The sequence below is a fragment of the Leuciscus leuciscus genome, assembly GCF_965113295.1.
Source record: "Leuciscus leuciscus genome assembly, chromosome: 6".
Taxonomy (NCBI): domain Eukaryota; kingdom Metazoa; phylum Chordata; class Actinopteri; order Cypriniformes; family Leuciscidae; genus Leuciscus; species Leuciscus leuciscus.
Genome location: NC_138730.1, coordinates 39674544 through 39684486, shown reverse-complemented (window position 1 = coordinate 39684486; position 9943 = coordinate 39674544). Strand labels below are relative to the sequence as shown.

Sequence of the window (9943 nt, the reverse complement as noted above, 5' to 3'; positions counted from 1 at the left end):
ACAGTCGACAGTGTGGGCAAAACACTACCTATCTCGACTACTACAGTCTAGTGCAAGAGATGCGCTTTAATGGGGAAGATTTCCGAGACAGTGACAGTTTACCCAAGTTGCCGCAAGATCATAATGAAAGTTCATTACAACTGCAACTAGGGGGCGAATTCTGACAGTCATGTCCAAATGTCATTTGCAGTGGAAGGTGGCTTAAGAAGCTTATCCAAGACCTATATTCAATGATTCAATGTACAGGAAAATCCATGAATTTAACACTGATAGCAAACATTATAGACTGAAAAATGTAAATGCAAAGTAACACCCATAATAACAAAAAATGTAAACATTATGTCAACATAATAAGAAAAATGTAAATCTTCAAACAATTTCATACATTCTTAAGGCCAAAGTATACTAAGTATACGGTCATAACTTCTGGAGAAAAATAGTGCAGACACTGGACAAAGATGAAACTTTCTAGAGCGCATGTGTCGACCGCTTGCGTTCATGCGTGCTTGTCAAATGGAGTAAAGGCTATGCGTTCGACTGTAAACGAAAAAACAAAGTATACTTTGGGCTTAAAGCTTACTTAAAGGGATAGTTCACTCAAAAATGAAAATAAGCTCATGATTTACTCACCCTGAAGCCATGTGTATATGACTTTCTTCTTTCAAACGAATACAATCGAGGTTATATAAAAAAAATATCATTGCTCTTCCAAGCTTTATAATGGCAGTGAATGGCGGTCCTAATTTTGAAGTCAAAAAAAAAAAAAATGCATCTGATTTGACCACATTGGCCACACATACTGTTGCATCCTATGCAACCAGTAATTCCACTAAATATTTGTCTCAGTTTTGACACTTTTGACTCAGAACACCCATAGCAACTGCATAGTAATGCCCTGGATGTTTTGTATGGTATATCTGTAAAAATGTTTTAAACCAGTTCCAATCACACATTTGTTAACACATGCTCTACTTTCCAATTTGGTGTCAACATGCTAAAGTCTGTGAAATCAGACTCCTGCACGGCCGCGTTCAGCACAGCATGCATGCCTGCAGGGAACAGGCTGCGTGTCATTAATGCACTGTCCTACATGCATTTCTGCTGTGACACAGTGTGTAATGAATCACGGTTATAAAACCCATACCTGAAATTAAAAATCTTATTATAGCCATCTATTCCGGCCGACATTTATATACAACCACAAGAGCAATGGGGTAATGCTTTAATGTTCTCGACTCCGGAATATCATAAATAACCATGTTAAGTAGTGGAGGAACCATTGAACTATGGCCATTAACAAATAATAAACAGAAATGATAAATAAAAATGAAAATTAAAGTATTGAAACATAAATCATCTTTAGTGATCCTTGATTAAATTATATTCTGACTTCAGTGACCCTTGATTTGATACTGTGAAAATACGTTAAGGTTGTCAAAACTTTCCTAGCCAAAAAGTATTGCTCAATGTGCATCAAAACTATGCCCTTCATCGAATCAATTATGATTTCACATATTTTCATGTTTTTGCAATTGTGCAGACAACTCACCTTGGTAAATTCAGTCCCTGCAACTTGGATAAGTTGCCACAGCTCTTCCATGGATTTAGTTTGTCTCAGTTGCTTCTGTCAATGTTATCCTAGACTGACTTGACTGACTATAGGAAGCCTGTTAAGGTTGATGGATAGGTATGTTTCAGTTTAGTTTGTGCCAGCCCTGGGTTTATTGCCAAAGTAACTTTCGCTCAATGGCAGGTTAGGTTCCGGGTTAGAGATCTCAATCTGAAATTGGACCAATCAGTTGTGAGTCAAGTGACACTGACTCAAAGTCACTCCCCCAGTTTCTCTTAAGAGAGAATTGAATCGTGCTGACTCTTGTGAGAAGTGAATCGCAGTTTTGAGTGGGACTCGAACCCATGGTACTCTCTGGCATGGGAGGCAGGTGCGCTAACAAGGACACTAAAAACGGCAGCTTCTAGCGAAAGTTGCTAGGGCACCTTTTGAGATCAGGGGAGTGAGATTTACCTGCATAGCTCTTACTAGCTTGCCTCCGTTACAAAGGCATGTGATTGGCTGTTTACTAATGTCACACTTCAATGTGCACACGCTCCATGAACTTAGGATCAAACCCTGAGTAGACAGAGAAAGTTAATGATCATCATCATGGTACCAACAAAGCCTGATTGGATTGGTTTGGTTTTGTCAACTCAAAACTAACCCTGGATTTATTCAACGCAGATCTCTGTGTGGGCCTGTGGCATCTGTCTCCTTGTTTATTCAAAAATATCACTGGATTATTACAATATTTGCACAAGGAATTTTGGAAATATAAAAATGGATATTTCCAACATCGCATAAAAGATCAAACCATTGTAAAACAAATGTTTTAGTGAAGCATCCAATTGCCTTAACAAATGTATACATCACCTTATATATGATTTACTGTGATTAATTTGATTAATTACTCACCCTAGCATGTAAATTAATCTGATTACATTTTGAAGCGATTGACAGTCCTAGTCCAAACAAAATGAGACTTCCGGTCTTGATACAGGTGATTCTGCTTAGCATTCTACTGAGATTTGTCACAATACGCAGTATCTTCGTTGGTTTTTCCACTCAGGTGAGGTGTGTCGAGGGCATATTTGTGTAATGGGTAATGAACGTTCCGCTGTTCGCGTCACCTCAAGCTTTGTTTGCGGGAGAAGATGAGCTCAAAGCGCACTAACCACGGAAAAGGTGCACAAAACCAGATGAGATTCTCTCATGCGTGGTGTTATAAATTGGGACAAACTGTCAGACTCACTGTGATTTATGGCATAATTAATGAACAATTAGCTAACAGATTAACGCTTGTGACTCATGACTCATTTGTTTGCCGAAAACTTTTTGAGTTAACATTTCACATTTTATGAGGCGTAACTAAGCTTGTCTTCAGTATTAGCATCATTCGAAGGACGAAAGTATGAATATATCAAGGTGAATGCAGCACTTCAAGATTTTGAGTGTAGTGCTTCATGTCCTTTTAGTAAAGGCAAGGCAAAGCCAGGCAAGTTTATTTATATAGCACATTTCATAATCTGTGGCAATTCAAGGTGCTTTACATAGAAAGGAATAAAAATAATCACAAATAAAAGCAAGGAAAATTAAAACAGTTATTCAAAATGCTTTACATAGAAAGGAATTAAAATACCACACTATGGCAATTCAAAGTGTTTTGCATAGAAAATAAGCATAAAATAAAAGCAAGGGGAATTAAAACAGTTATAAAAGGAATTAAAAGAGATAAATGATACAGTTATAAAATTCATTAGAGTCAAATTAATTAAAGTAGTAAAAAGATGATACATCGAAAAACTTCTCATCTGGCAAAACACTGGTGTATCTTATTTTGCATATAGTTTTATTCTTACACAGTGTGGTGTTTATTCGGCGCGCCGAAGAATTCCATTGGACGTCTCCGATGGACCCCATTTTTCCCTAAAATCGGACAGAAGGACCTCTAGGACTGACCTCGGGTTCATCAGTCCGCACCCCACAGAACCTCAAGTTTAATTCACTACTCCACCACAGACCATGGTCATCAGCATGGTTTCTTCTTTCAATTCCCCCAATTAAGTGGTTTATGTTTCTCTCTTACCATATTCTCATTGCCATTTGAGTTCAGTTTAGAATCAAAAGGAAGAATACAGTGCAGTCAGTCGGACGTACAGTGGATACAGTTATAAAAATAATTAAAAGAGATAAACTGGCAAAACACTGGTGTATCATATTTTGTACAGCTTCTTGTTATACTGTGAGATTTTCCCATGTGCATTGTGTCTGTGGTGATCTTTCGACGCGCCTAAAAAATCTATTTGACGTCTCCAATAGACCTGATTTTTCCCTAAAATCGGACAGGAGGAGCTCTAGGACTGACTCCTTGGGTTCACTGCCCCATCAGTCCGCACCCCAAAAAAAACATTTGTTCGGAAGCTCTAGGAATGGAGTCGATCCAGACCCCACCCCACAGAACCTCGAGTTTAATTGACACATCAAACTCACAACTCCACCACAGACCCAGGTCGTCAGCATGGTTTCATCTCTCAATTTCTCCAATTAAGTAATTCATGTTTGTCTCTTATCCAATTTTCAGTGCCATTTGAGTTTAGAATCAACAGGAGGATGCAGAAATAAAATACAGTACAGTACAGTCGGACGCACAGTGGCACATACTCATTCAGTAAATGCACAGCTACTAAATGGTTCCAGCTGCGGCTGACATAATAGCTAAACGCGGACTCACCATGCTTAGAGTGAACCCTTGGTATTTTTAGTTAATGTGATCCTAATGATCTGGGTGATCTGAAGGTTTATATTGAGTGAGTATATATGCAATGTATTGAGGTCCTAGGCCATTGAGTGATTTATATACCAGTAATAATACTTTAAAATCAGTCCTAAATGTAACTGGGAGCCCGTGTAAAGACCTGAGGACTGGTGTGATATGTTCATATTTTCTGGTTCTGCTTAGAATCCTGGCAGCAGCATTCTGTATGAGCTGCAACTGTCTTATGGTCTTTTTGGGAAGGCCAGTGAGGAGTCCATTACAATAATCCACCCTGCTGGTGATAAAAGCATGGACACGTTTTTCTAAGTCTTGTCTGGAAACAAAGCATCTAATTCTTGCAATATTTTTTAGATGATAGTATGCTGATTTAGTTATTGCTTTGACATGACTGAAACTAAGGTCTGACTCCAGAGTCACACCAAGATTCCTGACTTGATTTTTTAGTTGTTTGACCCCTAGCGTTGTAAGGGTGGATTCCTGCAGTGGTTCAAGCTGCAAGACTGCCGAATGACTAAAGAAACGTTATTAGCAAGATGGTAGAAAACTGCAAATTTCTTGTCTATTCCACCCACTGCCATTTATACCAACGACAGAGATAAGCGCAGTTACAATAGCTTAATATGTGGGAGAGCGTTGCTATAGAGAGTGACGATATTGTATTGCAATAGGTAGCACTTCTGTGACAGAGTGACCTGTCCCTGTGGGTTAGCGCAGCACTTATACACACACACATACACACTTCATCTTACCTCGTTCCTCCGTTCCCTGCTGGGGCGATGTGGGTGCACACACACGCCGTTAGCACGCTGGTTTTCACACACGCAAACATATCCACTCCATTTCCATCCCTGACAGAAATCCCTGCTATGCATATACACACACATCTAAGTTGTCTTTTGTTTTTCATTTAGTTTATTACTTTAACACTTGCGTGTGTTCAGTGTTTGTCAGCGTCTGTGTTGCCAGTCTTTCATGTTGTGTTATGTCTATTGGCGGGCCAGACCCGAGCACCACCTAGTGGCCTGGATAATAACCGAAGTCGGCTCGTCCATTGTTTGTGTTAATAGGGGGGATTATGTAAATGTGGCGTTATTATTATGAGTTTATTATTTGTATTTGTTATTTTGTCTGCCTTTTTGTTTCTGCTTATTGTTAATGTATGTATGTATGTATATATATATATATATATATATATATATATATATATATATATATATATATATATATATATATATATATATATATATTGGAAAATGTACATACTGAACTAAATACTTACCTCATAAAGGTTTGTAATGGTTTTATCTAAAGGGGCGGGGCTTGGAATATAAAAAGGAGCCCCAAACTCATGTAGGTGTCAGTTAACCTGGCGAGCGAAGTGCAGTTGTGGTGCCGTGAGCAATTCCTTACTTGAAGAATTTGTGGGTATATAGATTCATATATTTTCTTTGTTCTTTTTGTGCGCCATTCTTTTTACTTATATGTTACTTTTGTACATAGCTTTGGTCATTTTTTTGGAACTGTATCACTTTTCAAGCACTGTAAAATAAATAGCACTTTATACCAACATCACTGCGAGTACTGCGAGTATTGCCATCATTATTTTTATTTTTATAATTTTTTTGCGAACCCAATTTTTCGCCGGACAGCGGCCCTGCGAAGACCCGTTGTCTCACATGCGCTCAGCTTTTCAGTATTGTCTTTTCATATTTTGCACAGCTGTAGAGTTTCTCCAAGGTGCTTTTTGTCTACCATGTCTACCAGCATCACAGGTGCGAAATTTAGGTGTTATTTTTGATTCACATTTGTCTTTTGATGCCCATATCAAATTGGTTTCAAAATCAGCTTTTTTTCATCTAAAAAATATTGCCAGAATTCGGCCTTTTATATCCCTGCCAGATGCGGAAAAGCTTATCCATGCATTTGTCACGTCGAGACTGGATTACTGTAATGCACTATACTCTGGTCTCCCTGATAAACATATTAAGAAATTACAGTATATCCAAAACTCGGCCGCACGTGTATTAACACATACAACTGTACAGCAGCATATTTCCCCTGTTCTTTATGAACTCCATTGGCTTCCTGTAACGGCACGTATCGATTTTAAAATCTTGATTTTAACCTATAAAGCCATTCATGGGATAGCACCGGAATACCTTTGTGATCTAGTTGCTCCTTACATTCCAAATCGTTCTCTCCGCTCGTCTGACTCTTCTGCTCTACAGCAGCCCACATTCAAATTAAAATCGATGGGTGGACGCTCCTTTACGGTTACCGCCCCACGGTTGTGGAATAAACTTCCTTTTGCGATTAAAAATTCCCCAACTCTGGACTGCTTTAAGAGGTCTCTAAAGACCCATCTTTTTAAAAATGCTTATTGTCTTTGAAGTGTTTTTTCTTTGTCTGATTTTTCTGTTTTTATTATTGTATCTTATATTATGTTTACTATACTGTGTAGCGCTTTGGGTTGGAGAAAAGCGCATTACAAATAAAATGCATCATCATCATCATCACTCTTCTTCCTGACTTTCACAGGAGCAATATCATCTATTACACACTGTATTTTTGAGTTAAAGGACTCAAGGAGAGAATCAACAGAGTCCACAGATATGCTTGGTGTTAAAGATATGGCCTTCATGACACTAGTGTTCTCATTTAAGCATCTCTTCTTGACAGACACAGATCTAGCTTCAATAGTAAGAGAGATCAATATGTCAAAGAAAATACAGAAAATGTCAGACAGTAATACATCCTTAATAACAATCGATGAAATGTTTAGACTCTTACTGATAAGTGAATCTAGAGTGTGTCCACGATTGTGTGTGGGTCCGTGTACATGTTGAGTCAGATCAAAAGTATTTAAAACAGTTATGATTTATTTTGCCATACTGGTTTCTGCATTATCTATGTGAAAATTAAAATCCACAGCAATAGCAAAATAGTCAAACTCTGAGGAAATTGTTGATAACAAAAGGCTGGAGAGTTTTTTGGAGGCCTGTAAATAATGATAAGTAAAATGCGTGGAGCACCTTATAACACAATACCCAGATATTCGAAAGACGGGTATTTCCCAAATGATACTTGCTTACATTGATAGACATGTTTAAATAGCGCAGCTTCACCCCCACCTCTCCTACCCGCTCTGAAGACACTCATAAAAGTAAAGTTAGGATTTAAAGGCATCAGAAGGTTCCGAGTGATTAATGATAAGATGTGTATCCCGTTATTTCTCGTCCAACTTGGTGTCTGGCCACACTGGCTGTCCAATTCAAGCTTTGAGTGCTGAATGGAAATTGTTTTTTGCATGTGTGTAATAGCAAGACTGATTTGGCTCTGTTGTGAAAGGATTTGAGTTTGTGAGACATTGTGAAGCTGCTAAGGAGGTCTAGTCAGTTAATCGGTGCCGTGGAACGGGAGGGAGGGAAGGGGGGAGAGAGAGAGAGAGAGAGAGAGAGAGAGAGAGAGAGAGAGAGAGATTTTGAAGCACGCTCATGTTAATGGAAGAAAGATTTCTCTTCCAATACAGACTTTTCAACACAGAGCTACTCCACATTCATCATTTATAGGAGCACTCATGCTGACTGCAGTTTTGGATCTATTCCAGCTATCTGAAAGCTTACATTTCTCTTCTCTCTTTATCCTTTACAGAGTGTTTACAGAGTGAACACTATCTATCTATCTATCTATCTATCTATCTATCTATCTATCTATCTATCTATCTATCTATCTATCTATCTATCTGCCTGTCTGTCTGTCTGTCTGTCTATCTATCTATTTATCTATTTATCTGTCTGTCTGTCTGTCTGTCTGTCTATCTTTTCTGTCTAGCCTCAAAGTGATTATATGATGTTGTCTGTTAAATGCTCCTTGAGCAGCAAAAGTCATCCTATTTTCAGTAGTTTTACTCTCCACAGCAAGTCCCATGCAAAGCATGCAGGGAAATCCGAATCTATCTGACAGCTTATATTAAGAATGTAAGATGTGCTTTAAACTGCACAGACGCTCTTTCTGCACTGTTGTTATTTTGTTTTGTTCTCTCTCTCTATCCTTTAGAGCTGACCCCTCATTACAGACTCATCTCTCAGGTGGAGCAGTCTAACTCATCTGCGTCTCATGGGCCCATTTCTGTCCGTCTAGCTATCTGACTCAACCGGCTTGCTATAATCAATAGCTTCTCCCATCATTTCTCATGAGATACAACCACTAGAGCAATGACCTTCCTCGCTCTCATTCTTTCTTTTGCCGGCCTCTCCTCCCTCATTAAATTCTAAGCTGTGAGGTCGACCCTAACGATTCCAGCATGAGAGGAAAGGATAAAAGTGAGAGACAAAATAGATGAGAACTATTCCTGGATATCAAGGAATGACCCAAAGGCTTTAGTATGATTCCAGTCTGATGGAAAACGGGCCCTCTGTAGTCACTGCGGTCCCCTAATATGAAGACCATTGGACCAAAGAATTCATCACCCAACACGACGACGTATAGTTGAAGGACTCTCAGATGCCTCTTTGAATTTAAGAAAACAAAATGCAGGTAGACATGCTCCTTTGATGGAGTATTCACTGAGGGGCCATTGTAGGAAGTTTGAGATATGAACCCACCTACATCTAAACCAGACCGTGGAAAAATACATCAGCTTAAGCTGCATCAGTGCAGAAGCTGATAGCAAGAATTTAGGCTTGATTTCCTGCTTTCATTCACAAACACTATCAACATTAGACACACTATGAGTGGGACCGAAAACTCAAAAATGCTGCCTTATCAAGTGCTATCCATGAGGATTGAAAGCACCGGGGCACATCTGAAGCCAATGTTTCCTTAACATCTTGTCGACTGAAATACCTCCATCTTGTCGGTTTTTGACTGCAGTCTGACTATATCCTTTGTCACCTATGAAATCCTACAATTATGGGTGTGCATTTCAATGACAGATCGAAAGAAAAAAAGTGAAGAAATATGGGGCATTTAAAATAATTTTTCTTCAAATTATGATTCGGTTTCTATTGAGAAGGAAGCATTGTCAACATTGATGGCAACACGGTTTGCAGCTCATTTGCAAAAACATATTTTTATACTTGGTTTCCAGTAACAAAAATAAATAAATATGAATTTACATTTGCATTTAGTAGATGCAGCATTTTTATTTTTTTTGACTTGTTTTCCTGCAAAAATATCAAGAGAGAAAGAACAAATTTAAAATAAAAAAACTCTGCTAATGCAGTATGACAAAAAACACATATTAAAGGTACATTCACTGATGATTCTTGTTTTTAACAAGGTAAATTAAATGCCATTAAGAGGACATAATGGATTTCTGCGTGAAATAATATTTAATGAATAAAAATGTAATGTCTATTAAAGTAAATGTAATTCATTTTGTTGAAGCTAACTTTAAATAAATAAATACATAAGTAATAAATATAGTTTAACAAAAAAAAAGAAAAAAGAAAAAAAGAGGACATTGACTGACAGACCAGGGGCTGAATCATCCATCCATCCATTTTCCAATGTGGGTACAGCGTAATAGCATACAGGTATAGATTCCATTTTAATTCATTATTAAATTGTTTAATTAAGGTTTATGCTAGTTTCCATGACAGAGTTCAAAATAA

General features: G+C 38.1%; 1 long non-coding RNA gene across 1 annotated transcript; it reads left to right on the top strand.

Moving 5' to 3' along the window:
- Nucleotides 1-3132: 3132 nt before the first annotated feature.
- LOC309500195 lies at nucleotides 3133-3947 on the top strand. Its single transcript, XR_014206499.1, has 2 exons — nucleotides 3133-3419; nucleotides 3872-3947. It is a non-coding gene; the product is annotated as an uncharacterized lncRNA (long non-coding RNA).
- Nucleotides 3948-9943: the final 5996 nt, after the last annotated feature.